General features: G+C 44.0%; 1 protein-coding gene across 6 annotated transcripts in view; it reads left to right on the top strand.

Annotated features, from left to right (window-relative positions):
- LOC109280665 (uncharacterized) overlaps positions 1–9,286 on the top strand; it is a 596,100-nt gene extending 586,814 nt beyond the window's left edge. For all 6 annotated transcript variants that reach the window (XR_009455566.1, XR_009455562.1, XR_009455565.1 and 3 more), the window contains one exon: positions 5,585–9,286. The gene's annotated coding sequence lies outside the window, so the exon portion shown is untranslated. The remainder of the gene's footprint in view (positions 1–5,584) is intronic.
- Positions 9,287–17,484: the final 8,198 nt, after the last annotated feature.

Raw genomic sequence — 17,484 nt, 5'->3', positions numbered from 1 at the left:
TGACCTGGTTCTGGCAATGGGGGATGACCTAATCAGCAACCTAATGATCAAAGGGAAGCTGGGAGATGGTGACCATGAGCTGATCACCTTCACCATCTGCCGTAAAGCTGGCAAGTCAGTCAGCAATACAGAAGTCCTTGACTTCAGGAAAGCTGACTTTGACAAGCTAAGGAGGCTTGTCAGAGAGGCCCTAAAGGGCCACAACCCAAAGGAGAGGGGAGTTCAGGACAAGTGGTTGCTCCTCAAAGGAGCGATCCTGGATGCACAAGCAAAGTCTTTCCCATCTCGGAGGAAAGGAAGCAAAAGGGTACAGCAGCCCCTTGGCTCTGCAGGGAATTAGCGGACCTCCTGCATCTAAAAAGAAAGACCTACAAAGGATGGAGGATTGGATCCACCTCCAAGGACAGCCCAGCCTGAAGAAGGAGAACATTGGGAACCTGCAAGATGTGGGGCAGCCAGCACTACGGCACAGGTAAGAAACAAGAAGGTAAGAAACAATGGGCCCCTTGGGACTCGGAGCAGGGGGGCAGCAAAGGCACCTGTTGCAGGGCTCAAGTGCCTATATACTAATGCTAGGAGCATGGGGAACAAGCAGGATGAACTAGCGCTCCTGCTTGCACAAAACACCTATGACTTAGTAGGGCTAACGGAAACCTGGTGGGATTCGTCCCACGACTGGGCAGTACATATTGAGGGTTACAGATTGTACAGAAAGAACAGGGTGGGGAAAAAAGGGGGAGGGGTTGCGCTCTATGTCAGTGAGCAATATACGTCAACCCTCATCAAGACAGAATCCAAGGATGAGGAAGTAGAAGGATTGTGGGTTAGGCTACATGGGGGGCAAGGAGAAAGGGATTTGGTGGTAGGGGTCTGCTACAGACCCCCACATCAAGGGGAAGAAATAGATGCGGGGCTCCTGAGGCAGCTCACGGAGACCATAAAAGCTAAAGAAGCGGTAGTCATGGGGGACCTAAACTACCCAGACATCTGCTGGGAGACACAGACGGCAAAGTCCCACCGCTCACGCAGGTTTCTAACCTGTGTACAGGACCTCCACCTGACACAGGAGGTACATGGTCCCACTAGGGGGAATGCCTTACTGGATCTGGTATTGGCAACGGGGGATGACATGGTAGGGGACCTCCAGATCGGTAGCCATCTGGGGGACAGTGATCACCTAATAATAGAATTCAGCATAAGATGTTGAGTGGGTAAGGTAACTAGTAGGGTGAAAGTGCTAGACTTTAGGAGAGCTGATTTAAATGGACTCAGGTGATTAGTCAAGGACGCACTGCAGAGTAGGAGTTTTGAAGTGATGGGAGCTCAAAAAGGGTGGCTGTGCCTTAAGGAAACGATCCTTCAGGCACAAAGCAAGACGATCCCTGTGCGGGGTAAAAGAGGGAAAGGGGCCAGGAGGCTTCCCTGGCTGACCAGAGAAATCCAGGGCAGCCTAAGGGCCAAAAGGGGAGCACATAAAAAGTGGAAACAGGGAGAGATCACCAAAGACGAATATACCTCCTCTGCTCGTGCTTGTAGAGAGGCAGTTAGACGGGCCAAAGCTACCATGGAGCTGAGGATGGCAACCCAAGTAAAGGACAACAAGAAATTGTTTTTTAGATATATAGGGAGTAAAAGGAAGGCCCAGGGAGGAATAGGACCCCTACTAAATGGGCAGAAACAATTGGTGACGGACAAGGGGGACAAGGCTGAACTCCTCAACGAGTTCTTTGCCTCAGTGTTCCTAAGTGAGGGGCACGACAAGTCTCTCACTGGGGTTGTAGAGAGGCAGCAGCAAGGCGCCAGACTTCCATGCGTAGACCCTGAGATGGTGCAGAGTCACTTGGAAGAACTGGATGCCTTTAAGTCGGCAGGCCCGGATGAGCTCCATCCGAGGGTGCTGAAGGCACTGGCCAACATCATTGCAGAGCCACTGGCAGGAATATTTGAACGCTCGTGGTGCACGGGTCAAGTCCCGGAGGACTGGAAAAGGGCCAATGTGGTCCCCATTTTCAAGAAGGAGAGGAAGGAGGACCCGGGCAACTATAGGCCAGTCAGTCTCACCTCCATCCTTGGCAAAGTCTTTGAAAAAATTATCAAGGCTCACATATGCAAGAGCCCGGCAGGGCAAATTATGCTGAGGGGAAACCAGCACGGGTTCGTGGCAGGCAGATCGTGCCTGACCAATCTAGTCTCTTTTTATGACCAGGTTACAAAACGCCTGGACACAGGAGGAGGGGTGGATGTCGTATACTTAGACTTCAGGAAGGCCTTCGATATGGTATCCCACCCCATACTGGTGAACAAGTTAAGAGGCTGTGACTTGGATGACTATACAGTCCGGTGGGTGATGAATTGGCTGGAGGGTCGCACCCAGAGAGTCGTGGTGGTTGGGTCTGCTTCAACCTGGAAGGGTTTGGGCAGTGGGGTCCCGCAGGGCTCGGTCCTTGGACCGATACTCTTTAATGTCTTCATCAGCGACTTGGACGAGGGAGTGAAATGTACTCTGTCCAAGTTTGCAGATGACACAAAGCTATGGGGAGAAGTGGACACGCCGGAGGGCAGGGAACAGCTGCAAGCAGACCTGGACAGGTTGCACAAGTGGGCAGAAAACAACAGGATGCAGTTCAACAAGGAGAAATGCAAAGTGCTGCACCTAGGGAGGAAAAATGTCCAGCACACCTACAGCCTAGGGAATGACCTGCTGGGTGGCACGGAAGTGGAAAGGGATCTTGGAGTCCTAGTGGACTCCAAGATGAACATGAGTCGGCAGCGTGACGAAGCCATCAGAAAAGCCAATGGTACTTTATCGTGCATCAGCAGATGCATGACGAATAAGTCCAAGGAGGTGATACTTCCCCTCTATCGGGCGCTGGTCAGACCGCAGTTGGAGTACTGCGTGCAATTCTGGGTGCCGCAATTCAAGAGGGATGCGGATAACCTGGAGAGGGTCCAGAGAAGGGCCACTTGTATGGTTAAGGGCCTGCAGACCAAGCCCTACGAGGAGAGACTAGAGAAATTGGACCTTTTCAGCCTCTGCAAGAGAAGGTTGAGAGGCGACCTTGTGGCTGCCTATAAGTTCATCACGGGGGCACAGAAGGGAATTGGTGAGTATTTATTCACCAAGGCGCCCCCGGGGGTTACAAGAAATAATGGCCACAAGCTAGCAGAGAGCAGATTTAGATTGGACATTAGGAAGAACTTCTTCACAGTTCGAGTGGCCAAGGTCTGGAACGGGCTCCCAAGGGAGGTGGTGCTCTCCCCTACTCTGGGGGTCTTCAAGAGGAGGTTAGATGAGTATCTAGCTGGGGTCATCTAGACCCAGCACTCTTTCCTGCCTATGCAGGGGGTCGGACTCAATGATCTATTGAGGTCCCTTCCGACCCTAACATCTATGAATCTATGAAAGGAGGAATACTCTGCGCTGGTCCGGACCCGCAGAGAGTGAACCAGGAAAGCCAAGGCTGCGACAGAACTCCAACTGGCTAGATGTATCAAGGACAATAAAAAGGCCTTTTTTAGATATGTGGGGAGCTGGAAAAGCAAGGGCAGCACTGGACCCTGCTAAACCAGATGGGGCAACTGACAACCGTTGCCCAGGAAAAAGCCAACTCACTAAATGGGTATTTTGTGTCAGTCTTTCACCAGTTCCATGGGACACCCCTGCCCACTATGGGACAGGGAGGCCTGGGTGAGGGAGATTCCTTACCCTCCATCAATGCTGACCTCGTGAAGGAACACCTTGAGAGGCTGGACTCAGCCCTGACAGTTTACACCCCAGGGTACTCAAGGAGCTGGCTAGCATCTTAGCTCAGCCCCTGGCACAGATCTTCGAGAACTCTTGGTGCTCTGGTGAAGTGCCCGAAGATCTATATCTATATCTATATGCATACTCACATGTATACACATATGTATATGTATAGTGGTTTTTGTATTCTAAAGATCTCAATGAATTAATTCTGTTATTGCTTAGATACAAAGTCATATGCTGAAGTTGGAGTCCTTTCAGTTTTACCTATCTGAAGTTTAGGTATATATACATAGTTTGTCACTAATGTTCGTTAATTCTGTTATTTATTGCACAGCTATCTCCTAATAATTGCTTGTAAATAAATATGGTAAGTCAGTGTTGCATATTGTGCTGCACCTTGATAAGTAAAGTGGGAATGAATTAATCTGGAGTTCTTGAAGGACAAATGTTACTATATGTATCACTGTAATATGCCTTCTGTTCAGATAAGTCACATGCCATCAGTTCAGAATACTCCAAAGCCATATATTTGTGCCTTTTTTTTTTCTTTTGAGGATAAAAAAAAAAAGAAGATAAAATCTGTTAGTTTGAAAATGTAAAGGTGCTAATGGATTATTCAATGTCTGAATCAACCTCAGTGGAAATGTTTTCATTGAGATAACTCAATTTAATTCTATATAATATAATTTGTTGATACATTTTAAAGTCAAACCAGTAATGTTTAAAAGCAAAGAATGAAAGTCTCTTTTGTTCAGTTTGCTAGCACTGATTGTTCAAAATTGCCATCACCTTATAACTTTTTGCTCAGATGATAAGATGATGATATAATTCAGAGCAAGGTATCATGTTGATGTGTGCTTCATTTGTATCTGTGCTACCAAATGACATTTATTGAAAGTTGACTGTTGAACTGCTTGCCATGTCTTTTACTATCTATCTGCCTGGGAGCTGTTGGGCATTGTAATTACATTTTGCTTCATTTCCTGTATAATTTATGTGAAAATCTTTCATTGGCAGGGAAGTACGAAGCCCAGACAATGAGAACATGACACTGTATAAGATTTACAATGGTTATTTGAGATTGAAGGTAGAAACTGGTCATGACTCGGGCAATTTCAAGGTCAGCCAATGGGGCTGGAGCCCAAACACTGCAGCGCTTTTGTAACTGTGACATTTTAAAATATTTTTCTATTTCTAATAAACATTGATCTCAAGTCATTCTTCTCAGAACTGAGGTGTGTCTTCTGGATAGAGATTTTTAATTTCTATTATGTTTGTTTACCACAGTATTTAGCTATAAGTGTACCAAGCTCAGGGCATCATATGTTATAAATATCTTAGGGCAAAGCCTTAACATTTTGAAAGCTTCAAGTGCTCTGTTATATTATTTTATTACCCTTTTCTAGGTCCCCTCCCCTCCCAGCAGTTTCTCGATTGTGCCAGGCATATTTTTAAACTTGTGTGTTTTTTAATGCCAAATGATTAATATCAGGGTTTCTTTTCAGGAAATTCTTACTAAATCATCTCCCTAACATTTCTTCCCTTCACTGCTCAGGTTCATGTGACAGTGTAGAGATAATCAGCTGAGCTCATATTTTAATGAAAAAAATGCCTTTGCTGGTGATGATTTGGGTGATTTGTCCTTGTATAATTTATGAATCTTACTTGGTATACTTCCTTTACTTCATCCGCTAAGGGGCAAGAGGATGGCATCAGGGCAGATATCTGTAAAGAGGCTAGTAAAAAACTATTAGCATCTAAATAGATCTTGACCTGACAGAACGAAGAAATAGCTGCATCTAGATAAAATCAACATTTTTCCTATCTTCTCTGCAGATGCGTAGAGCTTGAAGAAAGAGACTGTTCCCAGAAGAGGAACATGAAGTTTTTGTACAGTCCTTTGAAGACACAGACGTTGAGCATGTCAGAGTAATGAAAGAAGATTGGGTTGAGAGAGGTACAAAGACTTCTGGAGGGAGGAAGAATGTTTCAGTGTCAGGAGAAGCTGTAAACAGAGTGCCCACATGGTTTGAACTCTGGAAACTGTGCTTTAAGCGAATGAAGACTAAAGAAAGCAGCCCTCATCTCAGAACTTAGGCACTCAGGAAAGTATGCTAGAAAGACAATGTGCATCCCAAGATCATGCCTAGAAACCAAGAAAGAGCAACACAGTGTTTGGACTCCGGTCAGACTCAGTACTTGCTTCACCGTGTGTAGATCCAAAAACAATACGCTGGTGAGAGTCCAGAAGGGGAAGTTTGGCCAGAGCTGTGACATCAAAGCTTTAAAATTTGTCAGAAAAACCTTTCCCAACATATACACTGGAGATGCTTTAAAATCAAATCTTTGTGATTCATATTAAATCTTTTTTATCAAAGCTTCAGGACACTGGCATAGTAACTAGTCACTTTGCAGCTGCAATAATTGGAATGCAAATGATATCTCAGTTTAGTGCTCAGGTTGGTTCTGCATATATTATTGTTGCACACAGTATATCAGATTTATTGCAGAGCAGAGAGCATCATCTATTGAATTAACCTGGACAATCATGATAATTCATCGACCTGACAGACTTTCTACTGCAATTTACCACTTCCATTTTGTTGTATTTGATTGTGCTGGAGTTATGCCAGTTATTAGATTTCAGCCTGGACATCTAACTATACTGGGTCTCAGCGCAGGAAAATTGTCATCCTCTGATTATAAATGGTGGCACATTTTGGCTTTACAAAAACATAATATCAGGAAAGAAATGACTGTGTTGAAATCACTGTAGAGTAAAATGGAATCGCTCCAACCGCTGTGCACTGAACAGCTTGATGTAAAGTGCATAAGCAGTCCTTGGATCAGGGACCAGAATACAGGTCTCCCCGCTCCCAGATGCTGCCAGCATTTTAGTCATGCTCCATCTTGATCCTTCTATCAAACCCAATTAATCTTGAATTTATGTTACAGATGAATTCCCACAGAAAGAGTGGAGCATGGTTCTCACCCAGACTAGACCATAGGAATAGGAACTGTGATTTTTGTATTGAGTTATTTTTTAGTTTGAACGTTAGGGCTAAGGACGGACTGTCAGAAAGCCTGAGACTGAATCAATTCAGTCTTCGTAGGTTAGTCTAAGCTGTGTAGATTGAACTGATAAGCAAGCGAACAGAGATTCACTTTTGGCTCTAGAAATGCAGCCACCTGCCTGCGGTGGCCCAAGTCCGAAGCTGGAGGGGGGCACTAGAGCACACCTCCCTGCTCGACTGGAGCAGACAGCTTGAGCCAAGACTAACCCACCCATCCTGGGATGCTGGAGACTGTGAGTTAACTTGACTCTGTAAGGCATTTGGGACAGAAGTTAAAAAAACCAATTTAATCTAAATCAGTTAAGTCTGATACTATATCCATCCAGGTTTATCTTAAACTGGTTTCAGCCATTTCAAAAGCAGTTATGTGTACTACATTTCTGTTGTGTTATGGATTTGGACCAGTTTCTGGTCCCTTATACCAGTTTTTGTGTAATCTCTGTCCCTAGCCTAACAACTTTTTGCTGCTGGTTTTTTTTTAAAGCAGAAAATGATTGTTCAACACATCCCATCCCATTCTGCTGTCACAGGTGCTGATGTGGCCCTCCTGTTCACATGGGTAGACCCATCAGTTCTTTCCTTTCTGAGTCCCTTTTTGGTCTGTGATGCTGTACATGAGTTCAGGGGCTCACCCAAACAGATCTGATGTGGGGTCAAAGCCTAATTTCTTTTTCTGCATAACAGCAGTTTAAATAATTCCTGTAATTTTCTGTCTTGAATAAACTCTCCATATAGCCCTTAGGCACCACATTTTATTTTTGCTAGGGGAAGGGGCTAAGATGAGCTCCCTTCACCCTCTTTGGTGGCACAGCCACAGCAGAGCCCATGGGGAGGCAGGGGCAGATGTGGGCTGCCTGCTGCTGCCTCAGGGTTCCCCGCACTGTTGCCTCACCCTGCCAAGGAGCCCCATGCCAGCCATGCTGCCATGGCAAGGACCTCCCCCTCCCCCCCCACCCGGGCAGCAGCAGGGGGCATAACTCTGTGCCTCCCCACTGCTGCTGCCAGGTGGGTGGGGGGCACATTGCCATGATGGCATAGCTGGCATGGGGCTCCTGGTTGGACAGCAGCATGGTGGGGAGCCCCAAGGCTGCAGTGGGCCACCTACATCTGCTCCCACCCCACGCACAAATCTGGGGGGCACATGCTCCCCATGCCTCCCTCCCCAGAGTGCGCACAGTAGCAGGGAGCCGCCTCCTCCTGCCCCCTAGATGAGCTGCCTGTGGCTCTGTCCCACTTCCCATCCAAGCCCTGAGCCCCATGCACCACCCTGGCTGGACAGTACCCCCAGGCCCTGCTCCTGCCCCACTCCCTCCCTCACTGTGTCCATATCCCCATAGATTTACCTGCAGGCAGCTGGGGGAGCTGCTCTTCACTACTGCTTTGGGCTGTATTCCTGGCCATATGCATGTGTGCATGGTGCCCCCTCCATCTGACCCCTTGCAGCCCCTTGCAGGCTGGTAATTTTTTGCCAGCCTGCAAGGGGAAACCTGCCATTTCCTGCATTTTTCCGTGGTGAATGGAAAACCTGGATCCCTGCACGATACTGGGACAAGAACTTGATGTTTCCATTTTGGGACTGACTTGCCCAATTAGGGATGGGTGGTCACCCTACCTTCTTTCTGAGGGGGGCCAGGCCCCTTGGTTCCCCACATGTCCAGCACCTATACGGTAGCCTCTTATCCAATCAGCCCCACAATGCACAATAGATATCCAAGGCTGCACAACATACACCTGGAAAATAACCAAAAAAAAAAAAATGTAATAGTAACATCAAATTTGATGCTACTAATAAAAAGCCTGTGGAATGCTTCTACTTAATCTCCTCTAACTAAAAAAACCCATATTAACCCAACACCTATTTTAATGTTGATACAAATCTCTGAGATCCTTTTGGGTGAATATTATTAGAATTGAGAGAACCAGTTTAGACAACATCAAAACCAGCTTGAACTGAACCAAAACCAAAGTTTCTGAGTTTCAAACCATTATAATTATCTTTTATGTCCTCATTTTTTAATTTCTGCAGAGCTCTATTCTCCCCTGCGCTGACAACAGTGGGAAACGAAAGTATCATAAACTCTATTAGAGAGTCTGTTTCCACAAGCTTTCTGGGATAATTTTTCAAACCCAAAATTTAGGAAACCATCTATTGGGCTCCTTTTCCCAATCATTGAGTTTCATTATTTGCTTCCCTGTCTCCACTATGCTGATTTTTTTTTTAAATTTAAATTCTAAAAGTTGCCTTTTACACTTTCACTGTCTCCTGTGTCTGGCTTGTAATGACTTCTGTTAGCTTGGAAAATAATGTGGTTAAAATGCTTTCAAAGGAGTCTCTGGTGAAATGAATATGTTTGAAATATGCATATTGTGCTGTTGTGCTCTCAAGGACTGTCAGGGTGAAACGATACCCTAGGTATTTGCAGCAGTAGTCACTGCCTGAGGCAATTAAAAATGTTTTCTTCTAGTTGTTCCATTTTCTGCTCCAACAGGGATACTAGAGGTTGAGAATCTAGGCTGCCTATACACACGCTCAGAGATGGGGGTTAGTTTTTTAATTAGAGTAGTTCTCAGACAGTCGCTCTATTAAAATGGTTTACCATCACATGTATTAAGCCTCTGTGCATTTCAAAATGGCCACAAGGGTGCTTTAGTCAGTGCCTCCACAGCCATTTTGAAATGCGGGGGGCTTAATACACATGATGCTGAGATGATGCTAGAGTGTTCTAATTAGAACATGGAGCACACTTGATTAAATGAATCTGCTCCAACCCATTCTAATTAGGATGCATCAGAGCACATCTGTAGGCAGCCTTAGGTTTCAAATTGTGGGCCCACATATAGAAGAAGGAATTCACTTCTACGAAGGCTAAGAATAAACCCAGGTTTTTTCATTTTCAGAGCAACATACAAAAGTCCTCTTCTTTTGCAGGCCTTCCCAAGTAGCTACATGTCCCAGAGAAATCAGCCATCCCAATTATTTTTTCATAAGCAAATCAATATAGTATTAGAGGGAGGTCCTGAGAACTGAGTTTGTTTTAATGAGAGATCAGATGACTTAGGCTATAAACTCCCATAGAGTTAGACCATAACTGTATGTTGAACTAGCAGTACAGCAGTCATGAAGGCTGTGCCTGCCGCCGTGGTATTGTGAGTTAGCAGATACACCCTGCATATGGCAGACAAGGTTCCTTGGGTGAATCTGATATCTTTTATTAGACCAACCCAAATAGTTGGAAAATAATTATTAAGCAAGCTTTCGGGTTCAAAAACCCTTCGTCAGGCTAAGGAAGTTTCAGCAGTTGGTGTGTGCTCTTCCTGGATGGAATGAAAAGTAAAGAAGCCAGGGGCTGGGCTGGTATGCATGCACCCTACATATGGCATTCGTATTTCAGCAGAAGAAATGACCTTCAGCATTGTAATTTTCCAAACCTGCCTTCACTATTACCATTGCCCAGTCCGCTCCTGAGTGAACTGTCACAGGCAGAAGTGGTTGGGTAACCAAGCCATATTCACAGTCTGGTTTGCTGGGGAAAGAGCAGTATAAGTCACAGGTTTTCAACTAAGTAGCAGCTTCCCTTGGTGGCTGGAGTATTGCTGGGGTCATGGAAGAAGCATGCGCTCACAGTTCAGCTGGGACAGTGCTGTTTTTGTTTTGTTGATCAGCCAATCTGGTTGCAAAGGGTGTTGGTAATCAGCTTATACACCTTGCTCTAGGTACTGTATACTAGCTGGGACACGGGGTACACAGTAACTTGGTCCAGTTCTTCCAGCTGGCATATTTTGTCTGGGACTGTGACACTGGTACTGCTTGTTGCTGTCACATGGTCAACATGGAGTGAGGTATTTGGATTAGCAGCCCCACTGAGTGGTAGCCTTGGTCTTTGTTTACAGTACTGTCCTTGAAGTGGTGGAGGTAGAGATGTAACAACTAGGGCAGTGGTCACCAACCAGTGGATCTCGATCCACCAATAGATCTCAGAGCCTCTTGGAGCCAATTTGAGGCTGGGGTGGGGGACTGAGTGCCTTCATGCATGCATGCACACACCCCAGCCCATCAGGTCAGTCCGTGGGGGGAGGGGAGGGGCAAGGGCTAGATTGAGGCCCCTGCGGTGCGGGGCAGTGCAGCAGAGGCAGAAGCAGGGGTAAGTTGAGTGGGGGCCCAGCCAGGTGGGACTTACCTGTTGGGAAGGCGTGCCCCCAAATAATTTTTTCTCCCTCTGCCTCCATCTGCCCCCCCATCCCTCCCCACAGACTTACCTGTTGGGCTGGGGGGAGAGGGGACAGGGCTCGGCAGTAGCGCACAGTACATCTTGGGTTGCTTTTAAATGCCAAAGGTGATCTCCTACTTAAAAAGGTTGGAGACCACTGAACTAGGGTCTGTGCCCTAGGCAGTAGGGGTGGTGGCAGGGGCCAGGCAGCTGCAGAGACAGCTGCTGTTCTTGTGTCCTCTCCAAGTGAGTGCCTCTGGCTGGTACCCTAGTCATCCACTGCTAGTTACACTAATAGGTGAAGAGTTAGATGATGTACTGCTGCCAAATTTCTTCTGAGTATGTGGCATAGATGCTCCCTTACTACGTGTGAGATGGAATTCACTCCTACTGTGGGCTCTAAAAGGCTTGCAGAAGTGGGATTATGGTCTTGCCCTTGGTATTTCTCTTAAATTTAATACATTTCTAAATTCCCATTATGGTCCAGGATGCCATAGAAATGTATACAATAATAGTAATGATAATTGTGCAGCTCATAAAAAAAATCTATTACGATGGTTTGTCAGCGATCCTGGAAAATCAATTAACTAACCAGGAAAAGCAGTGGGAGCCTTTTAAACTGAAGGTCAGATTTTATGTATGAGCTGAATGCAATAAGGTAATTGAACACTGATGGGATTATTTCCCCTTGATCCAAACCGATATCTCTCATTAATGTCAGAAGGAGTTATGTACACACAGCAATGGGAGACTGAAACCTTTATTATAAAATGAAGCTTAGTTCAAATAAATTTGTGTAAGGATTATTTAGTGCAGTTTTGATCTGGTAGGTCAGTATTATTCCTCAAAGGCCAAAATCACAGATTTAAGAATTGTATAAATTTAGAAATCCTGTTGCTGTTCGCATTTCCATCATGGGCGACAGGTGCCTCCCGAGTCTGGGGGGGCACCAGATCACCAACTTGGTGGGGGGGTCCCCAGTGGCCAATGGTCAAGCCAGTGGCAAAAATGGAAGTACACTCCGCCAGCACTTCTGGTTTCATGGCTGGCATTTTCAGGGGGTGCATGGCCAATCTCAGGGGATGCCCTATGTGTCGCCTGTGATTTTCATGAAAGGCTGTTGTCTTTTTTGAGGGTTATACAGGGGTAGGGGAGAACAGAATTTGTCATAGAGAGCTTAGTGAGGGCAAGATACTTTCCTTCATTCAAGTTCAGCTGGTTTCTCTCCTTATTTTAACCTCATCTGCCCCTAAAAGGAAAAGATCAAGTTGTGTCTGAATTTTTCACTTAGTATTCTAATATCTATCCTGTTTTTTTAAAATATTCCTTTGATTGTAACCTGGATGCTGAGGAGCATCGTTAATCCTCATAGGAGTTGAAAGTGCCCAGATGGATTTCATAAAGATGCACTTTTTCCAAATTTGGAAATGCATAGAAATGTGTGGAAGTACCACAGTTACAGACAATAGAGGACCCTGGAAAGGGAGGTAGAAGGAACCCTTATTTTTGGAGACCTTTGAGAACATCTGAAATCTTGTTGAATTTCCAGATTGCTAAGTAGGTTTCTAGCCAGAGGCTTCCATCCTGGAAGCATCTTAAATATAGAAACTCCAGACAAGTTTAAGGACTTGATTTCAGTTCCTCAGAGCATAGGAGAGATCTGTAAGGTTGAAGTTCTACAGGAGGAACATAACCCATTGTTAACCTGAAGTTTGTACTTAACCAGATTTCAGAAAATCAGAGTTTTCCTATGTGTATTTTTATGTATGTGAAAGGCATGATGTGACGAATCAGTATTTCAGTCACATGCAAATAGCAGAAGTGCTCTTTTAAACCTAGGGAGCTATAGAACAAGTAGGTAATCACTCCAGTATTCATAAATAATGAAATTAATCAAAATTAGGAAGAAATTGCTAAGAGTTCTGCTCCATGCTCTGAATTAATAGTTTATTTTTTAGGGACAGACCTTCACAAGAATGCCAAGGAGAATGGACAGTGGGAGAGGACATCAACCTGTGCAATGAGCTCTTTGCACTTGCTTTCTAGTCTGTACAGGGATGGATACAAAGTGCTGTCTGGGAAGCAACGGTTCTAAAATTCACAACTCTCTTGTTGCTCATCTTGTTCATGCTTTCTGAATGAGGTCGTAACTTCATATTAAAGTCAGCAATATGTGATTCCAGTGCTGGCAGCATTAGAGCTGTGGAAATGTTAGGTTAAATTGTCTCCTTGTTTTAAGATTAGACCTAAGAGATTTTTTTTTTCTAATTGAAAAGGAAGGTTAGGAAACACTAGCCAATTAAATCAATTTATAAAACTTCCCAGCATCATTTGTATTAACATTCCCCAATGGTCTGGTTTCAGTAGCTCTGCACTACGCTATCATTGGCATAAAAAAGGACACAGCTTTACTCATGGAATGAAGTAATCAATATGAATTGATATTAAACCTCTCTCTCTCTAAGGTGATTCCATAATATGAAATCTAGGACTGCTGGGAGCCCAGATGAAGATGAAGGAAACATGAAGATAAAGTTCAAGAAACATTTGGATGTTTATCTTGCTGGGTTCCTTTGACCCTAGCTGACTTCCTGCTCCTTGGGCAGGGGACTGGACCTGATGATCTTGCGAGGTCCCTTCCAGCCCTAATGTCTATGAAATCTATGAAGGCTGGAAGGCTTGCTAGGAGAAATGGGAATAGTAGTAGAGAATGAAGGAGGCACAGGATTTTTTGCTACCTTTTAGTCACCTCTAACTTGCAGGAATGGAAAATGAGCTAGCAAGATACTACCATTAATGTAGTTGCCATCCATGGAGACCCCTGGAGACTCAGAGAGATAAAGGGTCCCAAGGCCTTGCCATAAAACTTGTGGATACAGCAGTGATGCAGCAGAATTTTACCTATTTTGATTAAACATGTCCTGCTAACTATGCTCACACTTGAATTTTGTTTTGCAGCCATTTCCTTTATTTTCCAGCTACCAGTTCTGTAGAACCAAGCAGCTACCTCAGACCTGAAAAAACACATTCCTCAGCATCACTGTTGGAATCTGAATGGAATAAATAACACACTGATGGTCTTCAGTCAGTCCCCATAGGGAAGGAAGATACTTGAATGAGTACAAGAGGCAGAAAGTGGCCAAGATATGTAGGTGAATGACTAAGAAGGACATAGGAAGTATACTTAAACTGACTTCTTGTTGCCCTTAAATCATAAAATTAGAGGCTTATCTGGCAGAAGTACAAAAAGCAGTGGCACAAGCACCTGTGCAGTGCAGTCTATGAATATAAAGAATTTCAAGGGCTTCCCTGGCATTCAAAACAGTCCTCCGGTTTGTTCGTTCCAGCTGGAAACCAGTGATAAGCCTTTTAATGGAGATGTATGTTTTTGTGCTGATATACCTGTTACTCCTGCTTGCTTTGGCTTGATTAATGTTCTGATACATGACTAGGATAGTCAAGGGAATCTATTGTGTTGTGAATTAGTAGCCAAACGGGCAGTTTGTCCCCAGACTGCTGGATTTATGTATGGTGCAGATAACATGCTGTGTCAGGACTCTAGTAGTCTCTACATTACAGACTTCATTATCAAGCAAAAAAGAATCACAGAAAAAGAGTAAAGCTACTATGGACTCTGTTTAGATTACTGGGAAGCTGAAAAGCAAAATCCTTTGGTGAGGTTAAAGGAGGGAGGATATGGAGGACAGTGGGGTTAGAACAGGACCCAGAAAGTTCAGTGTGTGCAATATCCTTTATCACTTACTCCAAATGGATTCTGCATCATTGGGTTTCAGTGCATAGTGGTATGTTTAGGTGCTCTGGACTCTGAAGATGTCTCCTAAAAGGAAGATTAAAGAAAATAGAGTGACATGCAGCTGACCGAACCCTCAAAATGGATATTCACTCCGTCTAGGGTTGCCAACTCTGACTGAAGCTATTCTGGGAGTCCCCCCCATGACTTAATATAATATCCTATTAAAATCTCCTGGATTGCTACGATAGTCACCGGGAGATCAATACCGATTCTGGTAGACTCCCGGCCAATCCGGCAGAGTTGGCTACCCTAATTCCATCTGGGGTAGGCATGTCGACCAGTTGCCCATGTGCTTCTTGTTTCCATGGGTGCTCCAAACAGCTGTGTACTTGGGCTTGGATACAATTTGAAAGCACAGAAATTTCCTTCTTACTTGTATGCTAAAGAGTTTAGAGTGGATTAAAACCAATTAATGTAAAATAAAATTGCAAAACCAACCAAGTAACTTAGTTGCATACAATAAATTATAGATCATGGGACCCCTTAGCACTTTGTAATGCATTGTAAAAGGAACGTAATAACTACCAAAAAGTGGAATTTCTCAGCAAGTGCCTATAGGGTGGATTAGCCCAGAGCATGAAAAAGCAGGCTCTGTGCTGTACTCTGCAGCCAATTTAGTGGGAAGAACTTAATGTTCTGTCTTGTCAGGATGTAATAAACCCAAAGTACTGTGGACCCGTGATTTATGCAACTGAAAACTCGCACCCCATTTTGCACAGAACTGTTATCGAGAGAAAATACCAAGTTAGGCAATAAGCAAAATATCTTCCTGACTTTTTAATAGGAAGGGTCATATTTTGCCAGTAAAATCCATTACATTCAGGTTTGTTCATTTTTCATAGTTTGATACTACAAAACGCAATCTAGGTTCAGCAGTGGGAAAAGGCTATTAGGGATCTACTTAGTATTTTCTTATCCTGTGGCTGGTTTTTCACCAGTCCTCATGCCAGCAAGGTTTGGATTAGCCTGTAGCCTGCTCTGTAATCCACTGCTAGTAACATCTAGCTAATTGAGCGGTAGCATTAGAGCTGGTTTTAGCAACTCTTCTCTGTGCTAGGGAATTCTCCACTGTAGAAATGCAGCTTATTTTTGTATCCTTTGTGCTGCTGGAACAGCAAAAAGTAATTGGAGAAAACCATCTAAATTTGGTCAGTGATCCCAACCCTGACTAAACTGGGTTACAAGTACAGACCCAATTTTCTTCATATTAAAGTGAATGGAAATATTGTAATTATCTTCAGTGGAAACAGGAGTAAAAATTATACCAGACTGGAGATCTGTTTTGTAGCACACAAGCAGATAGGGAAGTCTGGAACACATTTTTGCATGCCAGTGTCACTGAATATTTTTTTTTAAAGTTCACCCCAGAGTTAAACTTTGTGATACTGGCTGTTCCTAGCAAGCTTCCACCCTTGGGAAAACATTAAAATATAGCATGGTGACATTAAGGCTATGTTATATTTCTGCTTTTCTGGTTTTTAAAAAAGATATTGATTTCTATTTCAGTTCAATTGGAATCTTTTCTACTGTGAGAAAAAGTTTACATGCCATCTATTATCAATATAAAACATACATAAAATCAAGGTAACACCATGATTATATATTAAAAACTAGCTAACTGATTAACAAGTAATTGTTAATCCAGGATATTCATCAAAAGGCAGTACTTTTAGAGTTGTTCTCTGTTATAATCAATGCCCTTATTAATAATCTAAAAACACTGCTTGTAAAGTTTGAAGCTGGCACATGGATTTGTGGAGCAATAAATAATGAGGACAGCTCAGCGTTACAGAAGCAATTGGATTTCTTGGTAAGCTGTGCTTAAGCAACAAATTTAAATCATAAATCTAAAAGCAAAGACTGTAGGTTTCACTTAGAGGAAGGGGACTGAATTTCTGAATGCAGGAATTCTGGAAACAAAGTTAGAGGGCGTCATTGACAGGTGTTATCAGCTGAAGATGTGGCAGTATGGTAGGCAAAGCATCTGGAGACAGGACCAACTATGAAGTACCACATTCTTAGTTACAAAAGATCATGGCTGGTCTGTGCTACATTTGTCCCCATACATCACTTAAAATGCTATCTAACTTTATAATGTGTTCCTTTTTACGTGCTTGGTGCTGGGGGGAAAGTGACTTCTAATTCTGCAGAGCAAGGACGTTGCAGACAGGTCCTCTATATTTAGGTTCTTCATGCTGCCCTGACCCGTGGAATTAAGGTAAGGAGGAGCTGTAATTTATCATTGTACAGTCCACTAGCATTGAATTTTCCTCAGATACGTGCAATTATTTTTTGCTGTTGGAACTGGAAGACTGTGTCTTCTGACTGTTCCAGTGATTATAATATACTCCTATGATGAATTTAATTATTTATATAGTACCAGGCCATTATACTCATTTTATTAATTTATGCATTGTGTCAGAAACACTGCTGTATCCAAGGCTTGAGGTGCTATGAACTAGGGGTGTGTGAAATGGGCCGTATTCGATTCAGATTTGGCCCAAATCAGGAACAGTGATTTGATTTGTTGATTCGTATCACTGTCCCGGATTCAATTCGTCCGAATCTGAATCTGAAGATTTGATGCTGATTCAGGTCCACTTCCAAGTCTGCTGCCAAGCATGCTGGGAACCCCCCCCC

Source organism: Alligator mississippiensis, chromosome 11 (genome assembly GCF_030867095.1).
Source record: "Alligator mississippiensis isolate rAllMis1 chromosome 11, rAllMis1, whole genome shotgun sequence".
NCBI classification, from domain to species: Eukaryota; Metazoa; Chordata; order Crocodylia; family Alligatoridae; genus Alligator; species Alligator mississippiensis.
The sequence above is the reverse complement of the archived record's forward strand: the minus strand, read 5'-3'. Positions and strand labels throughout refer to the sequence as shown.